Genomic DNA, 18695 nt, shown 5'->3' with positions numbered 1-18695 from the left:
TTTTACTTGGTTCAGACAAAGTTTGTAGTTTTTCAACCCAATCCTGAGTTTTTAGTCAGGCAGTCACTCAGTTCTGGACTGTATACAAGTAATTTTTTTTAATTTTATAGTTAATTAAGAAAATAGAAGTTGAGTACCCCACCAATTATTTAATAAAAACCAACTACGACTACTACTACTTAACATTTCTAGTGCGCTACTAGGGTTACGCAGCGCTGTACAAGTTAACAAAGAAGGACGGTCCCTGCTCAGAGGAGCTTACAATCTAAAGAACGAAATGTCAAGTTGGGGCAGTCAAGATTTCCTGAGTAGAGGTGTAGTGGTTAGGTGCCGAAGGCAACATTGAAGAGGTGGGCTTTGAGCAATGATTTGAAGATGGGCAGGGAGAGGGGGCCTGGCGTATGGGCTCAGGGAGTCCGTTCCACGCCTGGGGTGAGGCGAGGCAGAAAGGGTGGAGCCTGGAGTTGGCGGTGGTGGAGAAGGGTACTGAAAGGAGGGATTTGTCCTGAGAGCGGAGGTTACGGGTAGGAACGTAAGGGGAGATGAGGGTTGAGAGGTAAGGAGGGGCTGCAGATCGAGTGCATTTGTAGGTTAGTAGCAGAAGCTTGAACTGAATGCAGTACCTGATCGGAAGCCAGTGAAGTGACTTGAGGAGAGGGGTGATATGAGTGTGTCGGTCCAGGCGGAAGATATGGCATGCAGCAGAGTTCTGAACGGACTGAAGGGGGGATAGATGGCTAAGTGGGAGACCAGTGAGGAGTAGGTTGCAGTAGTCAAGGCGAGAGGTAATGAGAGAGTGGATGAGAGTTCGGGTGGTGTGCTCCGAGAGGAAAGGGCGAATTCTGCTAATGTTATAAAAGAAGAAGCGACAGGTCTTGGCTATCTGCTGGATATGCGCAGAGAAGGAGAGGGAGGAGTCGAAGATGACACCGAGGTTGCGGGCAAATGAGATGGGGACGATGAGGGTGTTATCAACCGAGATAAAGAGTGGAGGGAGAGGAGAAGTGGGTTTGTGTGGGAAAACAAGAAGTTCGGTCTTGGCCATGTTCAGTTTCAGGTGGCGGTTGGTCATCCAGTCAGCAATGTCGGATAAGCAGGCTGATACTTTGGCCTGGGTTTCCGCAGTGATGTCTGGTGTGGAGAGATAAAGCTGGGTGTCGTCAGCATACAGATGATAGTGGAAGCCATGAGATGAGATCAGGGAGCCCAGGGAAGAGGTGTAGATTGAAAAAAGAAGGGGTCCAAGGACAGATCCCTGAGGGACTCCAACAGAGAGCAGGATAGGGGTGGAGGACGAACTATGAGAGAGAACTCTGAAGGTACGATGGGAGAGATAAGAGGAGAACCAGGAGAGGACGGAGCCCTGGAACCCAAAAGAGGACAGTGTGTCGAGAAGTAAGTTGTGATTGACAGTGTCAAAAGCGGCGGATAGGTCGATGAGGATGGAGTAATGACCTTTGGATTTGGCGAGGAACAGGTCATTGCAGACTTAGTGCCGTTTCTGTCGAGTGAAGTGGGCGAAAGCCAGATTGAAGCGGATCGAGGATGGCATGAGAGGAGAGAAAGTCAAGGCAATGGCTGTGAACTGCGCGTTCAAGTATTTTGGAGAGGAAGGGTAGGAGGGAAATGGGGTAGTAGTTGGAGGGACAGGTAGGGTCAAGTGATGGTTTTTTGAGGAGTGGTGTGACTACAGCACGCTTGAAGGTGTCAGGGACAGTTGCAGTGGAGAGAGAGAGGTTGAGGATATGACAGATGGGGGCGGTGATAGTAGGAGAGATGGTGTTAAGTAAGTTGGTGGGGATGGGGTCAGAGGAACAGGTGGTGCATTTCGAGGAGGAGAGAAGATGGGCGGTTTCCTCTTCGGTGATATCAGGAAAAGAGGAGAAGGAGGCCTGGGTTGGTTGGTTGAGGGAGTGGGTTATGGGATGAAGAGGAGGAGAAGGTTTAGTGGTGAATTCGAGGTTGATCTTCTGGACCTTGTCGCTGAAGTAGTCAGCCAGTGATTGAGGAGAGAGTGAGGGGGGGGTGGGAGCGGAGGGCACTTTGAGGAGGGAGTTGAGGGTGGCGAAGAGACGACGAGGGTTAGAGCTGAGGGAATTAGTCAAATGGGTGTAATAGTCCTGTTTGGCAAGGAATAGGGAGGACTGGAAGGAGGATAGCATGAATTTGTAGTGAATGAAATCAGTAAGGGTGCGAGATTTCCTCCATAGGCGTTCAGCCGATCGGGTGCAGGAGCGAAGGTATCGGGTGCAGGGGTTAAGCCAGGGCTGGGGATTAGTGCGCCTTGTGGGACGGGAAACGGACGGTGCGAGGGTGTCTAGGGCAGAGGAGAGAGTGGCATTGTAAGCGGAGACAGCCTTGTCGACAGACTCGGGGGACATGATGGACGGGAGGAGATCAGAGATACTAGAGGATAAGATGGGGGGGTCAACAGCCTGGAGATTCCTGGAAGTAGTGGTTAGTGTTGGGCGGGACTGAGGGAGAGGGTGATGAAGTGTGAATGTGATCAGGTGATAGTCAGAGAGAGGAAGAGCTGAGGCGCAGAAATTGGAGGGTGAGCAGATAGAAGAGAGGACGAGATCAAGACAGTGACCAGATTTGTGAGTGGGTGTGGTGGAGCTCAGTTGAAGGTTGAAGGAGGAGGTTAGAGTGAGGAATTGAGAAGCGTATGAGTCGGATGGGTTATCAGTGTGTATGTTGAAGTCACCAAGAATGAGGGATGGGGATGAGGGCTCAAGAAAAACGGAGAGCCAGGCATCGAAGTCGGTAAGGAAGTAAGGGAGGGACTTATCAGGGGGGCGGTAAATGACTGCAACTCTGAGTGGCAGCGGGTAGAATAGACAGATGGAGTGGACTTCAAAGGATGAGAAGCAGTGAGACTGTGGTAGGAGGAGGGGTTGAAAACTGCAGGAGGGTGAAAGTAGTAGAGCAACGCCGCCACCGCGGCCAACTGGGCGGGGCGAATGGGAGAAAGGATAGCCTCCGTGGCATAGGGCCGCGACTGAGGCAGAGTCGTCGGGGGTGAACCAGGTTTCGGTTAGGGCAAGCAGTTGAAGGGAATGGGAGATGAAGAGATCGTGGGTGAAGGTAAGTTTGTTGCAGATTGAGCGGACATTCCACAGGGCACACGAGAAGGGAAGGGAGGAAGGGGGGAGGAGGGGAATGGAGATGAGATTGGAGATATCGCGGGAGCGTTTGCATAGATGAGACGAGGACGAGGACATGTGTGGGGGACCTGGGTTGGGATTGATGTCTCCCGCGGATTTCAGGAGGAGCAAGAGAGAGCGGAGAAGGGTGGGGGAAGTAGGGCGACGAAGGCAACGAAGAGGGGGTGCGCTTAGAAGGAATGGGGAAGGGTTCATGGCAGGAAGGAGGTGTTGGAGGTTGAGAGCTAGGAAGGAGGAGGAGGACAGTAGGGATGGTGAGGTGGTGGGGGATGGGGTAGGTAGGGTACTGCAGTAGTGAGCAGGACAGGAGAGGACATGGATGGGCAGTGAGTTCGTGTGGTATACAGCGGTGGGAGGGTGAAAAGATTAGGGAGGGATAGGGCGAGGAATAGAATGTGAAGGGGGGCCATAAGTAGAAACTGAGGTGTTTATGGGGGTAGGTAGCTGGGCTGGAAGACAGGCAGGTTGAGGTGAGCAGTCGGGCAGGAGAGTGATGGGTTGTGTGTGTGTCTAAAGATGTTTTTATTAAGCTAGTGAACATTTAAGGTTGCAAAATTTTAGAGCCATTATGATGATCTGCCTGGGGAAGGAAAAATTTGCAGTTTAAAACATATAAATGTCTTGGCTATTTTGGAGTCATCTACCTTGGAGATTCAGGGAAGGGCCACACTGCTGGTTTACTGTGGGGAATTCTGTGCATTGAAGAATTTACACAGATGTCCCCACCTATGCAGACTTCTCCATTAATTGTACAGAATTCTACATAGGCATCAGCGACACTCTTCAGTCTCTCCTCTTCAGCCCTGCAGAGATCGCCTGTCAAAAGAGGAGGAAATGAACAGCTGCACATCACGCTGCCTACTCCAGACTGTTCATTTGAAATGGGGGACGGTACAGAGGCCTGCTTGGTTCATATGAACTGTCAAGTCTAGGGTGGCATAGAAGGAGGCAGTCCGATGTGCAGTTGTGCTCTTGGCATGCAGATGAAGCAGGGAGGGAAGGCAGATCCAAGCTCAAGTAAGTGAGTACCACAGAGGGGTAAGGGTCACTGAAACAGGCTGGGGAGGAGATACAAAGGGAGGGAGAGAGCAAGGTTGAGTTTGTGCTGTAGGGATAGGAAGAGCAAGATGAGTATGTGATGGGGATGGAAGAGTAGAGAAAGCCTCAGGGAAAGCTTGAGTGTGCATGGTGAATACTGGGGGGGGGGGGGGGGGCTGCGCTGATAAAACTGTGAAAGTGCCATGGCAATAGCTGCTGCAGCCTAATATGCTGATTGTGCACCATGTGGATGGGAGAGGCAGCAGATCAAGTTGAGATTGTGCCAGAGGGTGGAGTTGGTGGTAGAGCAACCTGAGTGTGCTACTGGTGGGGAGGGGGGGGGGGGGTCAAGCTGGAGAGGAAAAAGACTGAGGTAGGGGACATGCCTGGAGGGAAAGGAAAATGAGAGGAGGGGTGTGTGCCTGGGAAAAGAAAGAATGAAAGGTGGGAGTACTGCATATGTGAGAAAACCTTGGGGGCAGACAGAGTGTTGGAGTCAGAGGGAGAGACAACTGAGGAGGCTGAAGCTTGAGGAAGGAAAAGGAAAGAAGGACAAAAATATTACAAATACATTAGGCAGAATTTTTAAAATTTTCATACAGAATTCCTATAGGAGTATGTTTTATATTTGAACAGAATATGAACATGCTTCTGCACTTTTACTTTAAGAAAGCAAATGTTTCTTTCATTAGACAAAAGAATATGTATATATCCGGATGTAGCTTGTTTTACACAGGATAGATGCAAGTTGTTTCTTGCCTTGCTCCAGGAAACCCTGGCAATAGCTACTACTTCTTCAGTAAACGTGTGAGTGTGGTATTAAATATTTAGAAAGTACTACTACTACTATTAAACATTTCTGTAGCGCTACTAGACTTACGCAGCGCTGTACAAATTAACATGAAAAGACAGTCCCTGCTCAACAGAGCTTACAATCTAAATTGGACAGACGAACAGACAGCTAGAGGTGGGGAAATTGCAGTGGTAGGTGTGATAAGTGAGGGTGTTGAGTAAGAGAAAGTAGATATCTTTTCTTTGATCCAGAGTATTTACGTGTCTTTTTAGATGTTAAGAAGCTGGTAGTATCAACTTCTCATGGTGAAGTTATGAAGGACAATGATTAAATGTTTTCCTGGAAGGAGTTGCACCAGTGCCTATGTGTTTAATATAAAAAATTGTTTTTGTTAGATAACTTCACTTTTCCTCCCCCCCCCCCCCCCCCCCCCAATTATTATGGTGTAGTGGAGGGGAGGATGATTTATATCTTAGGGGTGACATGTATATCTCTCGATATTATGTTTTCTTCATCCTCCATTTATGCTTCTGTAAATCAGTCGATGCTTGTATGATAAAAAACGCATAAAGATAAAATTGTAGAAACAGTTTTTGGTCATTTCCTTTTAATGAATCATGTTGATTAGTACATATTTAGTGCATTTCCTAGGACAGTGATAAAGCATCTTTAAAAACAAGTTTAATGATATAGTACAGTACAATAGCCAAAAATGGTAAGTTGTCTGAAAGGTTACTAGTTATATATTTATTTATTTATTCTAAAATAAATTCAAAGCAAGAATATAGTATTCTTTTAAACAGTACCTCACCCAAATCTTAAAATCCATTAAGCTACATCTGTAATTCCCAGCAGTAAATCAGTCAACAGTATCTCAGACAAAGCTAACAGATTTCAAGATTACAAGAGTTGATCAAATAACTAGTCCTGGGAATTTCTTTCTAAAATTTGAGAAACTCCTCCTGCTAGGGTTGAAGAGCATTCAAATTTCACAACAGAAGTATCACATTGGCAAATGTAGGTTTGTCACATGCCGTGTGTAGTCTAGTCAAACTTTATCAGACACTTGTACCAACAGTTGCTGTGAAAACCTAAGAGGTCACTGAAATATATGGGAGCAATTTATTTTTCAGATAACATGGACCTTCTCCAGTCACTAACTTAAAAACTAAACAAATATGTTTGAACTTAACCTGACCTTTTAACAAACCAGTGCAAATATTTTGATAAGGGTTGTATGTGGTCATCTTAGCTCTTCTGCAAAAGCAGCCATGCAGCAGTATTTTGAAGCGACTGCAACCGTCTTCGTTCCTTAAACGATCACCAGTTAGTATTACCAGGCTGAAAGAGTGCGTTCTATGAATCCACCCGCCAGTTCGCCTTCTTTGTTGGCTCTTCTTTATGGAACTGTCCTCCATTACTCTTACACTCTGAGTTATATAAAGTGTTTAGAACATACCTTCTTATCCTATTTGTTTAATGTGGCATATGAAGGCACATCCTGAAGTCATCATCGGAGTTTTTCCTCCTGTCACCAACCACCAACTTCTCCATGTACATTTATACATATATGCTCCTATCCCTTAGTATGTGACTGCTCTAGTGTGACTGCTTTTCCTAGCTAACATGGCATTCCTTTCCAAAAATTGTTTGATTTTAGTTTGTTTTGTAAATCGTATTTCTGAATTGGGTGGTATAGAAAGTTTTAAATCATATTTGGGGCAGGCCACAATAAAGTTTCAAGTTTTTATTAAGCTTGGTATACCACTTTATGGGGAACTATCAAAGTGGTTTACAATGCAAATCAGGAACTCTGCTCTCTCCTTTTTTTTTTATCTATTTTGTAGGTCCTCTTATTTTCTACTATTAATTTTAGATTTCATATCGTAATTGAGCAGAAAGTCGAAAAGACACTATCACTTAGCCTCAGTTATACTTGCACTCAAAAAGACTGTTAGATTAGGTTAGTTTACTGATATTCATTCATGGATAAGGGTAGCCATGTCTTCCTGCTATAGGAAACATCAAATTGAACTTGGCAAAACTATGCAAATCAGTGCAGAGATTTGCACATCCATTGTTAGTAGAGAATGGCACAGGGACAAAGTTTGGCCCCGTCCCCACAGGCCCTGTCTCCGTCCCCGCCCTGTCCCCGCAGGTTCTGTCCCCGCTCCATCCTCATGGGCTCTGTCCTCATCTGCAGAAGCCTCAAACAATTATGATTTTAATTTAAATCTTTTTATTACAGTATAGAAAGGAACAATATGCTGTGCAACTATTGTGTATAAATTACAAATAGAAAACAACGGTGAGCAGCTATAATAACCCTCTACCCTTCCAACTCCAACAATAGCTGATTTCTACTACCCCAAGGAATCCTAATCCACCCTGTTAAAATGTCCAGGGGTACAAACTACAACCCGTTCTATATGCCCTATGTAGCACTGTTATGATTTTTTCATCTGTGAATGGATAAGAAGTCATCAGCAGTCTCAGGATTAAGTCTAGCTCTCCTGCCTTCCACAGTCCTTCCTGCAATAGAAGATGTACTCTTAGAAGATGTGCTGGTAGCAAGATGTACAGGATCCCTCATGCAAATTTTGCTAGTTGTGGCCAGCATCTTTCCAAAAAAACAAAATATTGTTGTCTGCATCACTCAAACATAAATAACAGTCCAGTTCATTAACAGGTTTCAAAGTAGAAAATGGCACAGGAACTATGTTTGTCTCCATCCCCGCTGAATCTGTCCCTGCCCCATCCCCGCAAGCTCTGTCCCCATCCCCACAGTTACTGCAGGTCTCCGTTAGTCCAGTGTCCAATAAAACACACACTTTTCAAAAATGAACTACAGGACAAATGATAGCCCTTAAGCAGGTTAGAAGGTTTCAGATCCCATTTTTTTCCTTTTAGGGTCTTTGTTGAACTGATGCTGATTACTTAAGATTCCTCTCTGCTTTATAGCTGAGATAGATCATAATTCATGCTCTCCATTGTAGTGTTTGAATGAGAAGAATTTGGAACCTGCTGTAGTGGATGTTTGTGACTGAACTAATGCTGTGTGTGCTGAATGACATCTTATACTGCTTTTACTGCATTTTATCCAAGTCCCGGCAGCATGTAAAACATTACTGAGCAGAGTCAATAGTGAACTGTATATCTGTGAGGGATTCTATAGAATGCTACCACTCCCTGTTAATGACACTCCCTCACAGTGGCAGAACCACATTAAAAGTCTCGCCCAGTGGAACTGGTCCAGGAAGTATAAAAGCTTGGGGTATAGCTAGGTTAAGTAGGCCCAGAGAGAAGCAGCAATGCCCGACTGTATATGCATCCACCACATAATGTATGTATGAAATGCAGCCACAACAGTAGACTAAGCCAAGTTCAGCTTGGGACCTTGCAGACTTGTATCTTTGACTCGGCCAGTCTATGTTATTGCTAAAAATCAAGTGGAATATGCTGCCTTGCTGAGAGATAGTAGTGTACACTGTGGCTCTGCAGAAGCAGGGAACAAGAGGGCATTTTTTACATTTTAAGACTAGTTTTGCGTTTACTTTCTTCCACACTTATGAATTGAACAGAACTCCCTACCCTGATACCTTTAATAAACATTATTCAGTGTTCAAAGTACTTAAGTAAAAGTAAAAATAAATGTATATTTTAATACTTAAGTAAAAGTAAAAAGTACAGTGAACACATTGAAAAATGTACTTAAATTTAAAAAGTAAAAAAAAATTATTGCCTAATACTTTTTGAGTAAAAAGTATCACAACTACAATAAATGCAACTATTACTGTTTTTATTCCATCAACTGTATTGTTCTACAGTTCAATCCACTTTGCTTTTAGTAAAACTAAATGTTTGAAAATGGCTTGTGAGTCATTAATCCAGTTCAGCTAAAAAGGTTCAACAGCTACACTACCAGAAAGTGAATTGTTCAGTCTGATAAAAAGTTCATTCAAATCAAGACAGGTTGCAATATTACTGATGTATTGATTGGGTCTGCATGTTACGGTCAAGGGAATCTCTGAAACACTTGACTTCTATATAGCAAAGAATACTTCATTATCATCAGCATTAGAAGATGTGCTGTCTAATTCATCACTTGCATCTTCATCTTTATCTTCATTGTCATGCTGTGCAGTTACAAGGAAGGCTTTCACAAAATTGGAATCATTGTCTGTTGTTGTTCTAACAAATTTTCATCTGATGGCAAACTGAATATTTTTGAGAATTGATGCAAGAACGTCAAATGAGTGGAAACCCTTCAATCAAGGCCAGACAAGCAGACTTCCTTACTAAAGAGTCTTTATCAATCCAGTGGACAGTTAACCCAATATAACATTTCACATGGGATGACGAGCAGTCTGTTGTGGTAGAGACAAATATGTCTATTTCCCAAGAACTACTACCAGTTTCAGCTTCATCTACATTTTAAAGTGACCCAACTCATCACTGTTCTGTTTGACTGGAGACCAGTAACCAGTTCAACAAACGCAGACAACTCCACTGCTCTTATAGGTTATACTCACTGAACAGCAAAATTTAAGTTATGATCTATTATTTGCATGACAAGTTTTGCAATAACGAGAGAGAAAAAATATCCGCCACAAGGCGGAGAACTCTAGATGCCCCACGGACAACAACAAGAAATGAAATAAAAGTGGGAGGGCGACCAAGGATTCCAAAGACTTAATGCCGAATGCTTTTGAGAACTAGCTTATTGCAGCATTCTATACAAGCGTTGTGTCAGAGGAGACAACGAAGTACGCTCACCTTCACAACGGTCTTTCTAAAGACCTCCCTTTGTTGAGGAATTGCCTTCATCAAATAGTTCTCAAAAGCATTCGGCATTAAGTCTTTGGAATCCTTGGTCGCCCTCCCACTTTTATTTCATTTCAAGTTTTGCAATAACAAAAACCAAACAAAAAAACAGCACCACGGGCCTTTAAAAATGGAACACAGTTCTTTAATGAATGAGCCTTGACAAAAAGACCCGACACGGGCCGTGTTTCGGTGACTAGCACCTGCGTCAGGGGTCACAGTGATGACGTGGAAAACTTGGGGAATAACTCGAATATATTCCTCTACAATATATATTATTCCTTACCCCACGTCTCATGTAGTAAAAGCTACAAAGCACCAAGGCACTTTCACTTTCTGTACATCCATTTTGATACAGAAAGTGAAAGTGCCTTGGTGCTTTGTAGCTTTTACTACATGAGACGTGGGGTAAGGAATAATATATTGTAGAGGAATATATTCGAGTTATTCCCCAAGTTTTCCACGTCATCACTGTGACCCCTGACGCAGGTGCTAGTCACCGAAACACGGCCCGTGTCGGGTCTTTTTGTCAAGGCTCATTCATTAAAGAACTGTGTTCCATTTTTAAAGGCCCGTGGTGCTGTTTTTTTGTTTGGACTTTAGTTTGTACTTTGTTCCCTCTCTTTTGTTACATCCAAGTTTTGCAATAACAAAATCATGTTCCCAGTTTTGCTATTTCATTTGGTTTACTGACGAATCGTCATTTGCATCTCCCTTTCGCTTTTACTTTTTACTTTTACCTGCAAGTATCAGATGTAATTGAGTAAAAGTAGTAAAAAAATTGGCAAAATTATTACTTCAGTAAGAGTAAAAAAAAATGTTATCCTGTACTTCTTTACAAATAAAAGTAACAAAACTTCTACTTATACAGTAAATAGTTACATTTAGTTAGTTACTATACAACCCTGGTATTATTTCCCTTCACCTTAACCCACTGTGTGGCTCTGTTTTACCATATTATTGCAACAGCTAACTGCTATTCTGTTGCATGATCCCACTGTTGTAATAGGGCATAGTCATGTACTGGCCTATTGGTGAATTTAGTTACAGTGACTTTCACATTCACAATCTACTTGAATAGTGAAACTGGTGTAATTCTAAAGTAAGGAGGGCCAATATTCAGACCGTGGGAGTTATCCCAGCCAACTCCCACGGTCTCTGCTAAACCTGGATGTTTAGTGTCGGGCTATTTCTGCTGACCAGCATTGAATATGTTGATATTCAGACTTAGCTGGTTATCTTCTAACTGGGCAAATATATCCCACATATTGACGCAGCCAAATATAGGTATTAAAGTGGGGCTGAAAATCGGTGGATAGACGGTTATGTCTGCCAATATAACCAGCTATCTGCTAGCCGCTAACCAGTGATATTCAGCGGGAGATAGCCAGCCATCCCCCTCTGACTATCACGAGATAGCCACTTATGGAGCATTTAATTGGCCAAGTGCCGATCCTGGCCTATTAAATGCTTTTGAATATCGGGGGAGAGTGTTTAGGCTTTCAGAACATTCAGAGTTTCAGAAATGTGGTGCTCTACTTTCCTGCTATGTAAGAATGGGTGGCAGAGCTGGTGGTTGGGAGGCGGGGCTAGTGCTGGGCAGACTTATACGGTCTGTGCTGGGATTGGTGGTTGGGAGGCGGGACTAGTGCTGGGCAGACTTATATGGTCTGTGCCAGAGCCGGTGGTGGGAGGCAGGGATAGTGCTGGGCAGACTTATACGGTCTGTGCCAGAGCTGGTGGTGGAAGGCGGGACTGGTAGTTGGGAGGCGGGGATAGTGCTGGGCAGACTTATAGGGTCTGTGCCAGAGCTGGTGGTTGGGAGGCGGGGTTGGTAGTTGGGAGGCGGGGATAGGGCTGGCCAGACTTATACGGTCTGTGCACTGAAGAGGACAGTACAAATAAAAAAGTAGCACATATGAATTTATCTTCTTGGGCAGACTGGATGGATCGTGCAGGTCTTTTTCTGCCGTCATCTACTATGTTTACTATGTAATGAAATGTCTAAAACATGTTCTAAACATATTAAAGAATTATTACTCTGTTGCAGTTGGTACTGATGTAATTGACTTCATAAAATGAAATGCCGAGGGACCAACCCAGTGTTTAACATTATGCACCACAGATTTACCAACCAAATAATGCATAGAAAGAAACAGCTGAGAAAGGAAAGGCAGGATTTTTGGTTAGGACACGGCTCTCAATACTTATTAGCAGCGACCATGTTATTAATTTTCTCATGATGTACTGATAATTAATAAACAAGCAATGTCCACTATAATTGTCTGGTTCGTTAAGCACCCTATCCAGCAGTAAATGCCTAATCATCTTGCATAATGGATATGGTTCAGGCTCATTTATACATACAGTGCCCTGCAAAGGCTTAGAAGTTTCCAATAAGAAAACATTTCTGTAGGGAGAACAACTCATGATACTTCTGTATTTGGAGTTCTGGGAGAAATTTTAAAGTGACTTCAGTTATTGCAGAATGTAACTGCTAGGGTGTTAATGTTAGGGAGCATAGTTCCTGGATAAACTGAGCTCCATTGGCTGCCTGTTTTGAAGGGAATTCAGTTTAACCCATTAGTGTCCAAAGTTCCCATATGGCAGCAATTATCAACATTGCTTACCTTCCAGAAATAATTGAAAACATTTTGTTTGCAGGAGGGTAGTTGAGTATGTGTTAGTGGTTGGTAGGGGGTTTTGTGAGAAGAGTGTTGTGTGTGAGTTAGGGTTATCTTGGTGTTACTTTTTTTATGGTTAACTTTTGTGTATGTTGAGTACAGCCCACCCTGTGACTTGGCACAAATAAATGAGAAGATAATGAAAATATGGCAAAGTAAATAAAAGGCACTGTTTTTACAAATGTTCAAGGTTTGTGTGTGTATTAAAATAGTTATTCTTTCCAACCCAACAGAAGTTGAAAGGGATTATATAAAAAAGAGCCAAAGATGTCTGTCTGGGGGCAAGGTAAATCTCCAGAAATTTAATGGAATGGTGTGAAATTTGGCACATAAGGAAAAACCAGTAAAAAGATACATCATGTTCAAAAATGGACAAATGTGGACCGAGAATCCAGAGAAATAAGCCTCCACCTCACCCCAAATGGCTCGTTTCATTTCAGTGGGAGCAGGAGTTTCCAGCTGCTGTAAATGGAATGGGGATAAAACTTGGCATTTTGGGTAAAACTGTTTGGAAAAACGTTTGAAAATGGGCCAGAGGTTCCAAAGAAATAATCCCACCCCCAAAGAAATGGTCCAGTGTATTTCTATGGGAAAAGGAGTTCCAGTTGGTATATCATGCAAGCTTACATACAGTTTAACACTACAGTTCAACAGTTCCTCCTTTCAAACTGCGTCGTGCTGTTGTCTACTATTCCCACTCCTCTAAACTGTCCCCATCCCCGTTCTACCCCACAACTGCCCCACTACCCCCCAAAATGCCCTACCTCTAAAAACTACCCCTACAACTACTCTACCACCCCACAGTGCCCTCACACCCAAATCCTGACTGCCACACCCCCTAAAAACTGCCCCCTGCACTGCCCCACCACCCTGCAAACTGCCCTCTTCCGAAAACAATACTTCCCTGCAGACTGCCCTAATACACAAGTCCAAACTGCTGCACACCTCAGACTACCCCATATTATCCCAGAAACTGCTTCCACCCTGTTATAGTATCTCCTGCTACTAGCCCACTGCCTCACAAACTGCCTTCACATTTACACATGTACGTGTATATGGTGTCCAGACAAAGCGGGTCCCCTTAATACTTTGCAATTTTTTAAAACATTTGTTATGACCTTTGAAAATACATTATTGTAATGGGTTTTTTCCCCTTAGTTAATTCATAATTTGTGTCCTCCAACCTTGACACATTCACGAAGTCTTTGCCACTGTTGAGCTGTTGGCTCAATGAATTCTGGGGTTTTATTAATTAAGAGCTCAACTGTTTTGTGAGTTTGTTGTGTTGGAGCTCCATCCTGTTGAAAACTAAAATACTCAGAAATATCCTGAATTTCAGGCAGAAGTTTCTGCTGCAGTACGGCATTTTTCAGTCATTTTCTGACACCATATGCATGCATACCCCCCACATCCATCAACCCACAGGTACCACAGACATACATTCATCCACATACATATATAGTGCTTTTGAAGAGCATTATTGAGCCATGCTCTGCATGCTTTCCACACTTGTATTTGTGTATCAACTGATTGATTACTTTTTCCCCATCTTACAAAAATACTAGGTCTAGGGGACATTCAATGAAGCTACAAAGTAGTAAATTTACAGAGAAAAATTTTCATCACTCAATGTGTAATTAAACTCTGGAATTCATTGCTAGAGAATGTGGTAAAGGTGGTTAGCTTAGCGGGGTTTAAAAAAGGTTTGGATGGCTTCCTAAAGGAAAAATCCATAGACCATTATTAAAATGGACTTGGGGAAAATCCACTGCTTATTTCTGGGATAAACAGCATAAATTGTACTTTTTTGGGATTTTGCCAGATATTTGTGACCTGGCTTGGCCACTGTTGGAAACAGGATGCTGGGCTTGATTGACCTTTGGTCTGTCCCAGTATGGCAATACTTATGTACTTATATCATTCATTTTAAGTGAATATTACGCACATGTAGGAATTGCTTTTGTAAATCGTAGCATTGTGAAAGAGGTAGAAGAAAGAAATATTAAGGTGTAATTTCTAGATTTAGATATAGAGTCAGAAAAGAATATTGAAGATAGTAAGAGATTTAGGCTTTTGCTGCCTAACAGTCACACGCAGTTCAGCTTAGAGAATTGTTCCGGTTTTAAAAGACATTGGGGGGATTCTATATATCATGCCTAAAAAATCCACATGGTAAACATTTCCACCTAGGCGTATTCTATTAAGCAAAGCTTAGATTTATGCGCTGTATATAGAATACGCCTAGGTGGACCTCACTGTGACTAAAACTATGCACAGGCATTTATAGCAAGGAAAACCTGGCATAAATCCCTGTGCAACACGCACTGGGTCATATTCTATAACAAAAATCATAAATTTTGGAATGCCCATGAAATGTCCATAACCACGCCTCTTTTTACCCATGTGCATTAAACTTTAGGCGCACTGCATTACAGACTATGCTTAGGGATTTGTGTGCATAAATTGTAATGCCAATTAATGTTATTGCTTGTTAAGTGCTATTAACAACACTGATTAGCTTGTTGAGCCAATTGTTATGCACGTTGTTATGGAATCCACCTGGATTTACACATGAAAATCTAGTCGCTGTATATAGAATCCGGGGGATTGTTTATGCATTTGTGTCCCTATTGAGTTCACATCGAAGACTGTGTTGACCCTGATGAAGGCCGTTGCTGAAACGTGGCCAAGTAGGGTCATTCTTCAATAATAATTTATGTGAACCCTTGGTTTTCTCCTCCTTTCCTGGACCACTGCCACTGTTTCTTGGACCTTTGAACTGTGTGGGTAGATACCATAAGGGATTTCTGTGGTTCCACATAGACCTCGGAGCTGGGAAACTGTTTTGTTTTTTCATAAGGAGGTAGGTAGCTGGTTGCTGGAACCTAGTTACCTCCCTAGTAGACCTACGCAGGAGTCTAGGCCCTTGGATGTAGATGAACCTTTTTTCTGATTAAGACAACTAGCAATTTGTTTACACATTATGGACTAAATTTTATAAATAGTACCAAATTTAGGTGCCAAAAAATGAGCACTAAGTGCTATTCTATAAACGGCACCCAAAGTTGGGCGCTGTTATAGACTAGCACCAGGATCTGCATCCTGCTGAAACCTGGAAAAATCCTCGTGCCTAAATTAGGCATAATCTGTCCTATAACACTGCACGCAAATGCTAGGAATGCCTCTGACCTGCCCATGTCCCTCCCATGGCCACACCCCCTTTTCAAAGCCACATGTTAAATTTACATGTGCGTCTTTATAGAATGTCAACTACAAAGTTGCACATATAAAATCAAATTGTTGCCAGATAGTGCCAATAATTGTTAGCGCCTAATTATTGCCATTTAACTGCTCATTTGTCAATTAAGTTGCATGTGCAATTATGGAATATGCCTAACGTGTGCCAAATTTTGGTGCACTATTTTGGGCACCATATGTTAAATCCAGGATGTGTGGAAATAAGGGTCAGCAGCCAAGTTGTATGTGATAACTTTTTAATGAACTAAATATATCTTTTACAAGCTAGAGTGTGTTATCCTTGCTTCATCAGGTCAGTGGACATTGACCTAATACCATGGTTCCCAAGCCTGGTCCTGGAGGCACCCCAGCCAGTCAGGTTTTTGGGATATCCATAATGAATATTCATGAGAGATATTTGCATTCACTGTCTCCACTGCATGCAGATCTCTCTCATGTATATTTAATATGGATATCCTGAAAACCTGTGTGGCTGGGGTGCCTCCAGAATCAGGTTTGGGAACCTCTGACCTAATAAAGAGAAGATAACTCTTGAAAGCTTGTCAAAGATACCTTGTTATTGGATTAAATAATGTTTAACCTATAGCTTGGTTGTTGACATATATAAGTAGACTAACATTGCAATCACAATTCTCTGCTCAGGATGGATTATAAATTGTAAAACCACATCAATTTTGTTCTAGTAACAATCTTACACAAGGAAGAAAGATGTGAAAACTATGCAATAGCTTTTTTCAGTATTACTATAATAAAAATGGCCTGTTCCGCATCAGATTCTACTCCTATTCAATAGTGTGCCATATAAGACAATGGCAGACTGATCAAGTCCAACTTCAGAGGGTGGGAGGGAAAATGTACATAGAGGGAGTTTGCTTGTCTTGGTTTTTATAATTCAAATGTGCCAAAAAAAAAGGCAGTTATGCTATTATCTCTACAGAATACGAGTTTGTTAATAGGAAGATGCTCTTTCTTTTCCAGATTATACTGTTACATATTTTTGTGGATTTGCCACCAGGATTTAACAGGTAAGAGTATGTTACGGGATTAACAAATACACCTTTTATGAAACATCTTTTATAATTTTCTAACAGGTTGCCTATGTGCGAAGGCTAAGTAGATGCCTCTTGTATAAAGACAGGCAGCTAAGTGACTTTATAAAATTACTCCACCAAACCCACAGTAATCGTGATTAAAAAGAAGGTGTATATAGTTAATTATGCCTCTGATGAATATTGGGCATTTTTCATCTATGAACTATAAAATTGGACCCAAAGTATTGCATTCAGAAGACCTGTAATAAGAATCTGCTATTCAGCTTTTTGTGAGAAATGCATAATGTGGGATGAAAACACCTTACTACTTATGAACAGCTCTAAAACCAGCAATCAAACTCTATAGGGCCCTTTTACTAAGATGCAGTCAAGTTTTGCAGTTAGCTTATGGTAAGTGCCCAAATTACTGTGCAGTAACAGCAAAGCCTCAGCAGTAACTGTTGGGGTGTTCCAAGGAGGTTTAATTGACAGAAGACGATGGGAGCATGCTTGGCCCATTATCCAAGTTGAAGCCAGTAAGCAGAACTTACTGCCATACAAAGAAATGTAAGATGCCTTCATAGGGAAGCAATGAAATCTCCTTGGGTGTAGATGACTTCATCCTTGTCACGTGATGCTGCCTTCTGTCAATCGGACCTCCTTGGGGTGTTCCCAGCATCTTCTTAAGTAGTTACAGCTGAGGAAAAACCTTTATCATGTGTGAAATGCATTGACTGAGAGTATGGATGCACTTATTGCTACCTCAGTGCATCCATGCTATCTGCAGCCGTGACAGCACTTAATAAGTTTCCATGTGCTGTCTACAAGGTGCAGTCCATGCCCATTCCTCTTCCATAACTCTTCTATCTCTCGCCATTCCATAATGTGCTAAGTTTCATGTCTGTGCAATAACTATGCTGCTGCCATGTGCTAACATTTAGCTCATGCTAATTTATGTACTAACTGTTGGGACATAGTCCTTTAGGAAACCTGCCACTTCTCATTTCTTTTCCATTTGGTCACTTTCCAGTTTCACCATTTATCCATACTTTAGAAGAAAGGTGGGAGAAGGGAAATAGGATAGAGACATTTCTTATCCCCATGGCATAATCTGTCATTTGAAATGTCTCTTTCAATTAAAAAGAAGTTCTGGAATGAGGGGGCGTAGGATGAAGATGAAAGAAAGGGATCTCGGCGTCGCTGTTAATGATACATGGAAGTGCTCTGCTCAGTGTTCTGCGGCAGCTAAGAAAGCAAGTAGAATGTTAGATATTATTAGGAAAGGAATGGAAAACAAAAGTGAGGACGTTATAATGCCTTTGTATCAGTCCGTGGTGCGACCGCAACTCGAATATTGTGCTCAATTCTGGTCGCCGCATCTCAAAAAAAGATATAGTAGAATTGGACAAGGTACAGAGAAGGGTGACAAAAATGATAAAGGAGATGGGACGACTTCCGTATGAGGAAAAGCTGAAGCATCTAGGGCTCCTCAGCTTGGAGAAGAGACGGCTGAGGGGAGATATGATAGAGATCTATAAAATAATGAGTGGAATGGGTAGACGTGAATTGTTTATTTACTCTTTTCAAAAATACTAGGACTAAGGGGGCATGCGATGAAGCTACAAAGTAGTAGATTTAATATGAATTGGAGAAACGTTTTCTTCACTCAACATGTAATTAACTCTGGAATTCGTTGCCAGAGAATGTGGTAAAGGCAGTTAGCTTAGTGGGGTTTAAAAAGGGTCTGGATGGCTTCCTAAAGGAAAAGTCCATAGACCATTATTAAATTGACTTGGGGAAAATCCACTGCTTATTTCTGGGATAAGCATCATAAAAAGTATTGAGCTTTTCTGGGATCTTGCCAGGTATTTGTGACCTGGATTGGCCGCTGTTGGAAACA

The 18695-nt window shown here is 42.4% G+C and overlaps 1 long non-coding RNA gene across 2 annotated transcripts in view; it reads left to right on the top strand.

Moving 5' to 3' along the window:
- Nucleotides 1-18695, top strand: part of LOC115470730 — a 561138-nt gene that overhangs the window by 395138 nt on the left and 147305 nt on the right. For both annotated transcript variants that reach the window (XR_003942231.1, XR_003942230.1), the window contains one exon: nt 16743-16789. This is a non-coding gene — a long non-coding RNA (uncharacterized LOC115470730). The remainder of the gene's footprint in view (nt 1-16742; nt 16790-18695) is intronic.

Source organism: Microcaecilia unicolor, chromosome 5, assembly GCF_901765095.1.
Source record: "Microcaecilia unicolor chromosome 5, aMicUni1.1, whole genome shotgun sequence".
Lineage (NCBI taxonomy): Eukaryota > Metazoa > Chordata > Amphibia > Gymnophiona > Siphonopidae > Microcaecilia > Microcaecilia unicolor.
The sequence above is the reverse complement of the archived record's forward strand: the minus strand, read 5'-3'. Positions and strand labels throughout refer to the sequence as shown.